Source organism: Theropithecus gelada, chromosome 6 (genome assembly GCF_003255815.1).
Source record: "Theropithecus gelada isolate Dixy chromosome 6, Tgel_1.0, whole genome shotgun sequence".
Taxonomy (NCBI): domain Eukaryota; kingdom Metazoa; phylum Chordata; class Mammalia; order Primates; family Cercopithecidae; genus Theropithecus; species Theropithecus gelada.
This window is the reverse complement of record NC_037673.1, coordinates 173,741,842-173,751,208: the sequence shown is the minus strand read 5'-3', so window position 1 is coordinate 173,751,208 and position 9,367 is coordinate 173,741,842.

The window sequence follows — 9,367 nt, the reverse complement described above, 5'->3', positions numbered from 1 at the left end:
GTGGAGGAGGTATAGGCGGGACCCCATGTGCCAGGCCTGGTGCCCACAGACATGAGGGACGCTACTGGTCTGGCCTGGCTTGGAGGTTAGAGAAGGGTAGTTAGGATGGGTGGTGGATCACGCCTGTAATCCCAGCACTTTGGGAGGCCAAGGCGGGCAGATCACTTGAGGTCAGGAGTTTGAGACCACTCTGGCTGACATGGAGAAACGACGTCTCTGGTAAAAATACAAAAATTAGCTGAATGTGGTGGGGCATGCCTGTAATCCCAGCTACTCAGGAGGCTAAGGTGGGAAAATTGCTGGAACCCGGGAGGTGGAGAGTGCAGTGAGCTGAGATCATACCGCTGTGCTCGAGCCTGGGTGGCAGAGTGAGACCCTGCCTCAAAAAAAAAAAAAAAAAAAACACAGAAGGGTAGTCGTAGTTGGGGGTGGATCTGCAGAGATACGGGGTGGAAAACAGCAATGGCCACAGCAAAGGCCTGGAGGGGCCAACTGCCGTCCAAACAGAAGAAGATGGGACTGGAGAGGGTAGCCTTTAGGTCCTGGGAGGCCACAAGTGCCAGGCAGTAGAGCTGGGGCTGTCTCTTGAGGTCAGGGCAGGGCACGGCACAGCAGAGTTTGAAATAGATTTGTGTTGTTTTCTAGAAAGAGGCCCCAGGACACTGAGCGGGTACAGGAGGGAGGCTCGGAGGAAGAGTTGCAGCAGTGGCCTAGGGGCGGGGGCCAGGCAAGGGAGGGGCAGAGGGTAATATGGCAGAGATGGGACCTAGTGAAAGGTCCAGGGGATGAGGGATGGGGAAGGACAGCAGCTTTGCCAGGCATCTAGCCTATACCAGACACGCTCACGTCTCCTGTGAACCTCCTAGCAACCTTGCACCATGTCTGTGATCACCTATTTCATTTTTTCTTTTTCATTTTCATTTTTTTGTTGTTGTCATTTTTAAGAGACAGAATCTTCCTAGGTTGCCCAGGCTGGTTTCAAACTCCTGGGCTCGAGCAATTCTTCCTCCTCAGCCCCAAAGTGCTGGCATTACAGGTGTGAGCCACCATGCCTGGCCCAATTATTTTCTACATGAGGCACAGAAAGGTTGGGAGACCTGACCAAGGTCACACTGTCATTGAGCTATGAGCCAGACTAGAATCCAGGCCTGAAGCTGGGTGCGCTGTCCCGGGACTGGCTGGCACTGAGCACCATTTGCCAGCGAGCATCTCTCTGGGATGCTGACTTCTGCCCGGCACCTGGAGGACTGTAGGCCTTGGTGGTGGCACTGTCACTCCGGGGCTTCCTGCCTCCCACTGATGCTCTCACCACCCTAGAGGGACTGTCATCTCTCCTGTCCCAAGCCTGGACTGGAAAGACTGAAGAGAAGCCTTACGTAGGCCAGGACAACTCAGTGTGCCATGGCTGCTCGTCCTTCAGGGGTCCCTGGCATGAGGACCTACAACACATCTGTAAGTCTTCTCAACAGGCCCTTGGCCCAGTCCCCTTTAAGAGACAAGAAGGGCTGGGCAGGGTGACTCACACCTCTAATCCCAGCACTTTGGAAGGCTGAGGCTGGAGAAGGGATCCAGCCTAGGAGTTCAGGACCACCCTGGGCAACATGGTGAGACATGTTTTGTTTTGTTTTCTTGAGATGGAGCCTTGCTCTGTCACCCAGGCTGGAGTGCAGTGGTGCAATCTTGGCTCACTGCAACCTCCGCCTCCAGGGTTCAAGCGATTCCCCTGCCTCAGCCTCCCAAGTAGCTGGGACTACAGTTGTGCACCACCACGCCCAGCTAATTTTTTTTGTATGTTAGTAGAGACAAGGTTTCACCATGTTAGCCAGGATGGTCTTGATCTCCTGACCTTGTGATCTGCCCGCCTCGGCCTCCCAAAGTGCTGGGATTACAGGTGTGAACCACTGCGCCCGGCCTGGCGAGACCCAGTTTATCTAAAAAATATTTAAAAATGGCCGGGCGCGGTGGCTCAAGCCTGTAATCCCAGCACTTTGGGAGGCCGAGACGGGCGGATCACGAGGTCAGGAGATCGAGACCATCCTGGCTAACACGGTGAAACCCCGTCTCTACTGAAAATACGAAAAACTAGCCGGGCGAGGTGGCGGGCGCCTGTAGTCCCAGCTACTTGGGAGGCTGAGGCAGGAGAATGGCGTAAACCCGGGAGGCGGAGCTTGCAGTGAGCTGAGATCCGGTCACTGCACTGCAGCCTGGGCGACAGAGCGAGACTCCGTCTCAAAAAAAAAAAAAAAAAAAAAAAAAATTTAAAAATTAGAGGCCAGGGCCGGGCACAGTGGCTCATGCCTGTAATCCCAACACTTTGGGAGGTCAAGGCAGATGGATCGCCTGAGGTCAGGAGTTCCAGACCAGACTGGCCAACATGGTAAAGCCCCGTCTCTATTAAAAATACAAAAATTAGCCAGGCCTCAGCTACTCAGGAGGCTGAGGCAGGAGAATCGCTTAAACCCAGGAGGCTGAGGTTGCAGTGAGCTGAGACTGTGCCACTGCACTCCAGCCTGGGCAACAGAGTGAGACTGTCTCAAAAAAAACAAAACAAAAACAAATACACACACACACACACACACACACACACACACACACACATTAGAGGCCAGGCGTGGTAGCTCATGCCTGTAATCCCAGCACTTTGGGAGGCCAAGGTGGGCAGATCACCTGAGGTCCGTAGTTTGAGACCAGCCTGGCCAACACGGTGAAACCCTGTCTCTACTAAAAATACAAAAATTAGCCAGGTGTGGTGGTGCATGCCTGTAATCCCAGCCACTCAAAAGGCTGAGGCAGGAGAATCCCTGGAACCCAGGAGACAGGTTGCAGTGAGCCAAGACTGCGCCATTACACTCCAGCCTGGGCAACAGAGCAAGACTGTCTCAAAAAAAAAAAAAATCAGCTTGGCCTAATGGTGCATTCTTGCAGTCCCAGCTACTTGGGAAGCTGAGGGGGGAGGGTCACTTGAGCTCAGGAGGTTGAGGCAGCAGTACGCTGCACCCCGGCCTGAGGAACAAAGCGCCGCCCAAAAAAAAAAAAAAAAAAAAGGGAGAGAGAGACGAGAAGGGTCTCTGCTGTGTTTTCTCTTGGAACTCTGGAGAATGAGTGCAAAGCTTCGTGTGTTATTTTCATGTCTTTTTTTTTTCTGCCCGCCTCAGCCTCCCAAAGTGCTGGGATTACAGGCGTGAGCCACTGCGCCCGGCCTCGTCTTATTTTCATGTCTTGCCGGAGTGCCTGTATGTCAGTGCCTGGCGTATAGTGGATGCTCAGTAAGTGTTTGTTGAACGAGGTGCCTGTGGGACATTTAGGAGACAGTCAGGAAACAGCTGAAGATTCAAGTCTGGATTCACGTCCGCTTCAATTCGGGAATTAATTTGAGACAGGCTCAGGGCAGTCAACATACATGCTGGTCACTGCAGCCTAGGGAGAGCCGGGAGCGGCACCCACACAGGGAGCATCCAGAGTCAAGCAGGTGGGATGTGGTTTTCTTTCGACCTGGACGTCCTTCGCATGTTAACCACAGAGTGGCTTTCACTTCCACAAGGAAATGTGCTCTCTCCCAGTTCTCTTGAACTGTGAAGCCCTCAGTCCATCCTCGGTTCCCATGGATACAAGCAAGAAGGGCACAAGGATGGATGGTAACTGTAGCCGGGAGCCCGTCTGGGAACGCCAAGCAGCGCGGCCAGATCTGCCAGTTTATCGACAGCGTCCAGAGGTTCAGATTTGTGTGTGAGATCTGGTGTTTGAATATTGGCAACTACATTAGATTTTTTTTAATCCTATTAGAAAAATAACAAATGTGGGCCAAATCCAGCATGAGGACGGCCAGGGCCCAGCACAGTGAGGAGGTGAGACGCCAGAACGCCAGCATCACAGCACCGGGCAGGGACAGCATGGCCAGGGCGGGAGGACGATGACCTCCAGGGAAGGTGCAGGGAAGCCCAGACAGGCAAGAGCGTGTCAAGAAGCTGCCAACAGTGTCAATCGGGCAGATAAGGCCGAGGAGTCCCTCGTGGCGTTTCACAACAAGGTGACATTTGCCAGATCAGTTTAGCCGAGCTGGGGCGGCTGCCAGGGTTAAAGAGGAACAAGGCGGGAGGGTGGGGAGGATGTGGAAGGAGAGAGTGCAGACAGATCTTTTAAGAGACTTGGCTGTGGCGGGCCAAGAGGACCGTCAGGCTCAGCTGAGAGACCAGGGTGTGGGTGGCTGGAGGGGCCTGGGAGGCATCTGCTGGAGGATGGTGGTAGAAGATGGGAGAAGTTGGGAGGGGGCTGTAAGGAGAGAGTGGGGTGGAGGGCAGGGGCAAATGCGGAACCGTGAAGCCAGAGCTAGCGTAGAGTGGGGCAGGAGCAGATACCAGGCACCTCCTTGAACTAGCCACCCTCACTCTGTAGGTGTGATGCAATCACATGTCATTTAATCATCATAACACCTTTGAGAACACATTATTAAAGGCATGTTTCAGATGAGGGTACTGAGGCTCAGAGAGGAACAGTGACTTGTACAGAGTCATCCAGGAATGGCCTGGCCTGCCACTCCAGGGATCAAAGGCCAGAGTGTTCCCTGCTGACCCGCCAGCACTCCCCAGCTCCTGTCATGCGTCCCCCATCACCTGGGCTCCCATCCAGACTTTGCCACTCCATCAGCTGTGTGCCTCTGGGCAAGACACTGCCCCTCTTTAAGCCTTGGCTTTCCCATCTGTAAAGTAATAGCATCTGGGAGCAGTGGCTCACACCTGTAATCCCAGCACTTTGGAAGGCTGAGACGGGTGGATCACCTGAGGTCAGGAGTTCAAGACCAGCCTGGCCAATGTGGTGAAACCTCATCTCTACTAAAAATACAAAAATTAGCCAGGCGTGGTGGCAGGCACTTATAATCCCAGCTACTCAGGAGTCTGAGGCAGGAGAATTGCTTGAACCCAGGAGGCAGAGGTTGTGGTGAGCCGAGATTGCACCACTGCACTCCAGCCTGGGTGACAACAGTGAGACTCTGTCTCAAAAAAATAATAATAATAGCAACCACAAGCTGCAAAGATCACAGTGTTCCGAAGCTGGGGTGCAAGGCTGTGCGGGTGGAGGCCATGGGGACTGGGAAGTGAATGTCCTCGTGCCAGGCAGGGAAGGCCATTAGCACCCTTGGAGGGGGCAGAGACCATGGCAGGGGGCTGAGTGGGCAACTGGAGAGGCAGCAGGCAAGGGAGGGGCTTTTCCCAGCTCAGAATGGCTTGAGCTCATTTGGATCAGCAGGGAGGGAGGCGGTGGAGGGCGAGGGACTGTTTTGCCAGAGTATGGAGGCAGGCACTCATGATTCTGCTACTGCCTCTTCAGTGCGGGGCCCCACATGGCTTTGGTACACACATAAGGTACACGCCATCCTCAGATTCTCCACGCGGCCCTGTTATAGGAAGGGAGCTGAGGCCCTGGGCTAAAGGGCTGGCCGCAGGTCAACCTTTGAACTTGAGTCTGCCTAAATCCAAAGCTGACCCTGAGAGTGGAAGAAGAACCCCTCCCAACTGAGGCCTTAAAGGAAGGAGGGGAGGGGACCAGGGTTCTGGGGGTCATGGTGGAACAAGAACAAGCTCGCTGACTGACAGCCTGGGGGAACTCAGAAAACCAGCACCAGCCGCTTGGGAGATTGTGCAGGGGGAGCCACTTCCGAGCCAGTAAGGATCCCAGGACCAGCCTGGCCTCTCCTGCTCAGGTTTTGGGGGTACTGGAAGATCAACTCAGATTTCACCCATGTCTCTTGCCACTGACAAAATGACCACTACTTGGGTACCAGGCAGATTAGGTAGGTCTCTCGGCTGCAATTCAAGCTAGTTTAAGCAAAAACGGGAATAACTGAACTGAAAAAGTGAATGGTTTCAAATCTGGCTGGATCCAGGTACCCATGGCGGCTACCCGGACCCTCTCTCGTGCTCTCCGTCTCTCCGCTCTGCTGTTCTCGATGCTGGCTTCATTCTCAGAAGGCCCTCCCCACTATTGGCAAGGATGGCCCCCAGCAGCTCCAGACCCATACCTGGCCAGCTCAGCAGCCCCAGTGGACACAGGGAGCCTTTCTTTTCTTTTCTCTCTCTCTCTTTTTTTTTTTTTTTGAGATGGCGTCTCACCCTGTGGCCCCGGCTAGAGTGCAGTGGTGTGATCTCGGCTCACTGCAACCTCCGCCTCCCGGATTCAAGCACTTCTCCTGCCTCAGCCTCCTGAGTAGCTGGGACTACAGGCGTGTGCCACCATATCCAGCTAATTTTTGTATTTTTAGCAGAGACGAGGTTTCACCATGTTGGCCAGGATGGTCTTGATCTCTTGACCTCGTGATCTGCTCGCCTCGGCCTCCCAAAGTGGTGTGATTACAAGCGTGAGCCACCGTGCTCAGCAAGGGAGGCTTTCTTTTTTGTTGTTGTTTTGTTTTTGAGACAGAGTCTCGCTCTGTCTCCCAGGCTGGAGTGCAGTAGTGCAATCCTGGCTCACTGCAAGCTCCGCCTCCCGGGTCACGCCATTCTCCTGCCTCAGCCTCCTGAGTAGCTGGGACTACAGGCGCCCGCCACCACACCCAGCCAATTTTGTTTTTGTATTTTTAATAGAGATGGGGTTTCACCGTGTTAGCCAGGATGGTCTCGAACTCCTGACCTCGTGATCCGCCCACCTCAGCCTCCCAAAGTGTTGGGATTACAGGCGTGTAAGAAAGGCCGCAAGGGAGCCTTTCTTAATGGCGCCAGCGAAAGTCCCAGGGACAATGCCCATTGGACTAACTTGGGTCATGTGTCTGTCTCTGAAGTAGTCACTGGGTCTGACCCTTCCTGGCTTGGATGACATACTCCGGTTTAGAGCTGAAAGTGGAAAATCTGCCAGAAAATGGGATGTGGAGCAGGCCTGGCAGGGATGTCCACGGCACTTCCTCCCCTCATGCCCAGGGCCCTGCCCCTGACTCCATTCCCAGACCTCAGAGCTGGAGCATCTGGAACTTCTGACCAGACTGCAGCCCACTTCACCCCTGCATGCAGAAATAGGGGTGCTACAAGGGGAAGTGGGGAGAGTATGTGGGGTGCTGAAATGACCTGGGACAGACCTGGGTTCCCATTCAGACTTTGCCACTCACCAGCTGTGTGTCTCCGGGCAAGTCACTGACTCTCTCTGGGCGTCGGTTTTCCCACCTGTAAAATAATAATAATAACAATCAACACATTGGCAGCACCTACTATGTACTGTTCCCATTTTAATCACTCTCTAGATACTTTTTGAAAATCCTCAAACTGACCCTAGGAGGTAAGTCCCATCACTATCATCCCCAGATTGTAGTTGAAGATGAGTGATTCAAGATAGGTCAGGCAGCAAGCTCAAGGTCACACCATTAGCAATAGACTCCTCAGGAGCAGAGCTAATGTGAATGAGCGTGGCTGGCCCGGTGCCAGGGGCAGATACCTGGGAAGAGCCATGAGCTTTGTGATGGTCAAGGGGTAATCTGAATGTGTGCTTGGTGGGATCTCGCAGAGGTTGGAAGAGGCCAGAGAAGACTCCACCAGCTCTTGCTGAAAAAGTCTTGCAGCCTCTCCTCAGCCCTAAAACCTTCCCTGAGAGGTGTGGGGGAGCACAGAACAGGAAGGTGGGGGTGGAGGGAGGAGGGCGGGGCTATGAGGAGGAAGGGAGGGGGTTCTCCTTTCTAAGCCTCCATCCAGGCCCATTTTATTCTCACAACAGGTTATCAAAAGGAAACTCAGAGAGGGGAAGTGTTTCAGCCAAGGTCACACAGCAAAGGCCCAGTTTCTGGATCTCAGTCCTCCCTTGTCTCGTCTTTTCCACTCTGGGGATCCAGAAGTCATTGAAGTCATTGGCCCAGCCTCCCAGTGTGTGTGTGGGGAGCTCATGCTCTGGGGGTGGGAGAGACCGACCTGTCAGCGACTTGAAGGGTGATCAGTTTGGGGGTGGCAGACACGAAGTCCTGGTGGGAGGAACCCACCAGCCGCCCACCCACCAAGGCTGAGTGTGTGGGCTTCAGGGGCAATGGCAGCTGAAAGGAGGCAGGTTCTCAGAGAACAGTGACCAGTGGCCACCCACGCCCCCAGTCAGGGCAACTGAGAACTATGGGTCCACTGAATTTGGCAAGTCAGGGGTCACTGGTGACCTTGGCCAGAGCAGTGCCAGAGAAAATGCAGGGAGGAGGAGACAGAGGACAGATGTGTCTGCATCCTATAGAAATGAGGGGATGGAGATAACATGGAAGGGTGATGGGTGCGGAGACCAGAGGAGTGGGCTCTGGGGCATGCCAGCAGGGAACACCCTTGCTTCCCTGAAACTAGGGAAAACTGAGTGCAGGGTGTATGGGAACTCTCTATACTATCTTTGTAACTTTTCTGTAAATCTAACACTGTTCTAAAATAGAAAGTTTATTTAAAAATGTTGATGGCAAGAGGTGAGAGTGGGCGTGGCTGGAGAGTTTGTAGGTGGCTGGTGGGGAGGCAGGAATTTGAGGAAGGAAGAGCTTAGATGCATTTAGGGCTTCTGTTTTTTGGATGCAAAATTGAGTGTGCAGGAGGCTGGGGGGTGGGGGGACGGGCGGGGGGTTGGTGAGGAGCTGTGAGCTAGGACAAGTCAAAGGAAGTTGGAAGAGGCTGAGGCCACAGATGCTCATGGCCAGCCATCTGTCTGCCCCTCCCCGGCTCCCTCCTCCCCAGAATTCTGCTCTCATGCCTCAGGGTGGGGGATGGCTGAAGCCCTGTCCCCCATGGCTCTCCCCACTTCCCTTTCCCACCTTGTGTCACCCACTCCCTTAGGGATCCCCACTGCATGCCAACCACACCTACTGGCCAGTTGGTCCAGGGCACAGGGCCTGGGTCTCTCCCTGCCTGGGCCTCACTCTAGTAGGGGCCATGGAGAAACTGCCACGGCCAGTGGTCCCTAGATATAGTGGGCACTGACTTCCCAAGGCAGGGCCTGTGAACATTTTGAGTTTTAAGAGGGTTCTCCCAACTCCAGAGCACCAGGAACCGCTGCCACATAGGCAGCACTGCTCTCCTTCTCTTGGCATAGCCAGTTACCCAATGCAGAACTCGGAGGCCCGGCTAGAACCACCTCCTCCTCCGTGGTGCGGATGGGACCAGGTGAAGTTTGCTCAGGGAGGTCCAGGTTGGAGACTTTGTTGTGGTCCACTGAGCACTGTGGACGGTTTCAGGGTCCTCACCCAGCAAGGAACGGAGTTCTGGGAGGCCCTGGCATGGTGTCCACTCCCTTGCAGGGGACTTTTCTGAGGCCCCCTCCCCTTCTGTGCTTAGAGTTTTAGGAGATAAAGGTGCCAAGAGGCTGGCCCTGAGCGTCCTTGGAGGAGCTCTGCCCTGGGAGGCTGGGGTTAGTTGCTGCTTCCGGGACTCTACTTGGG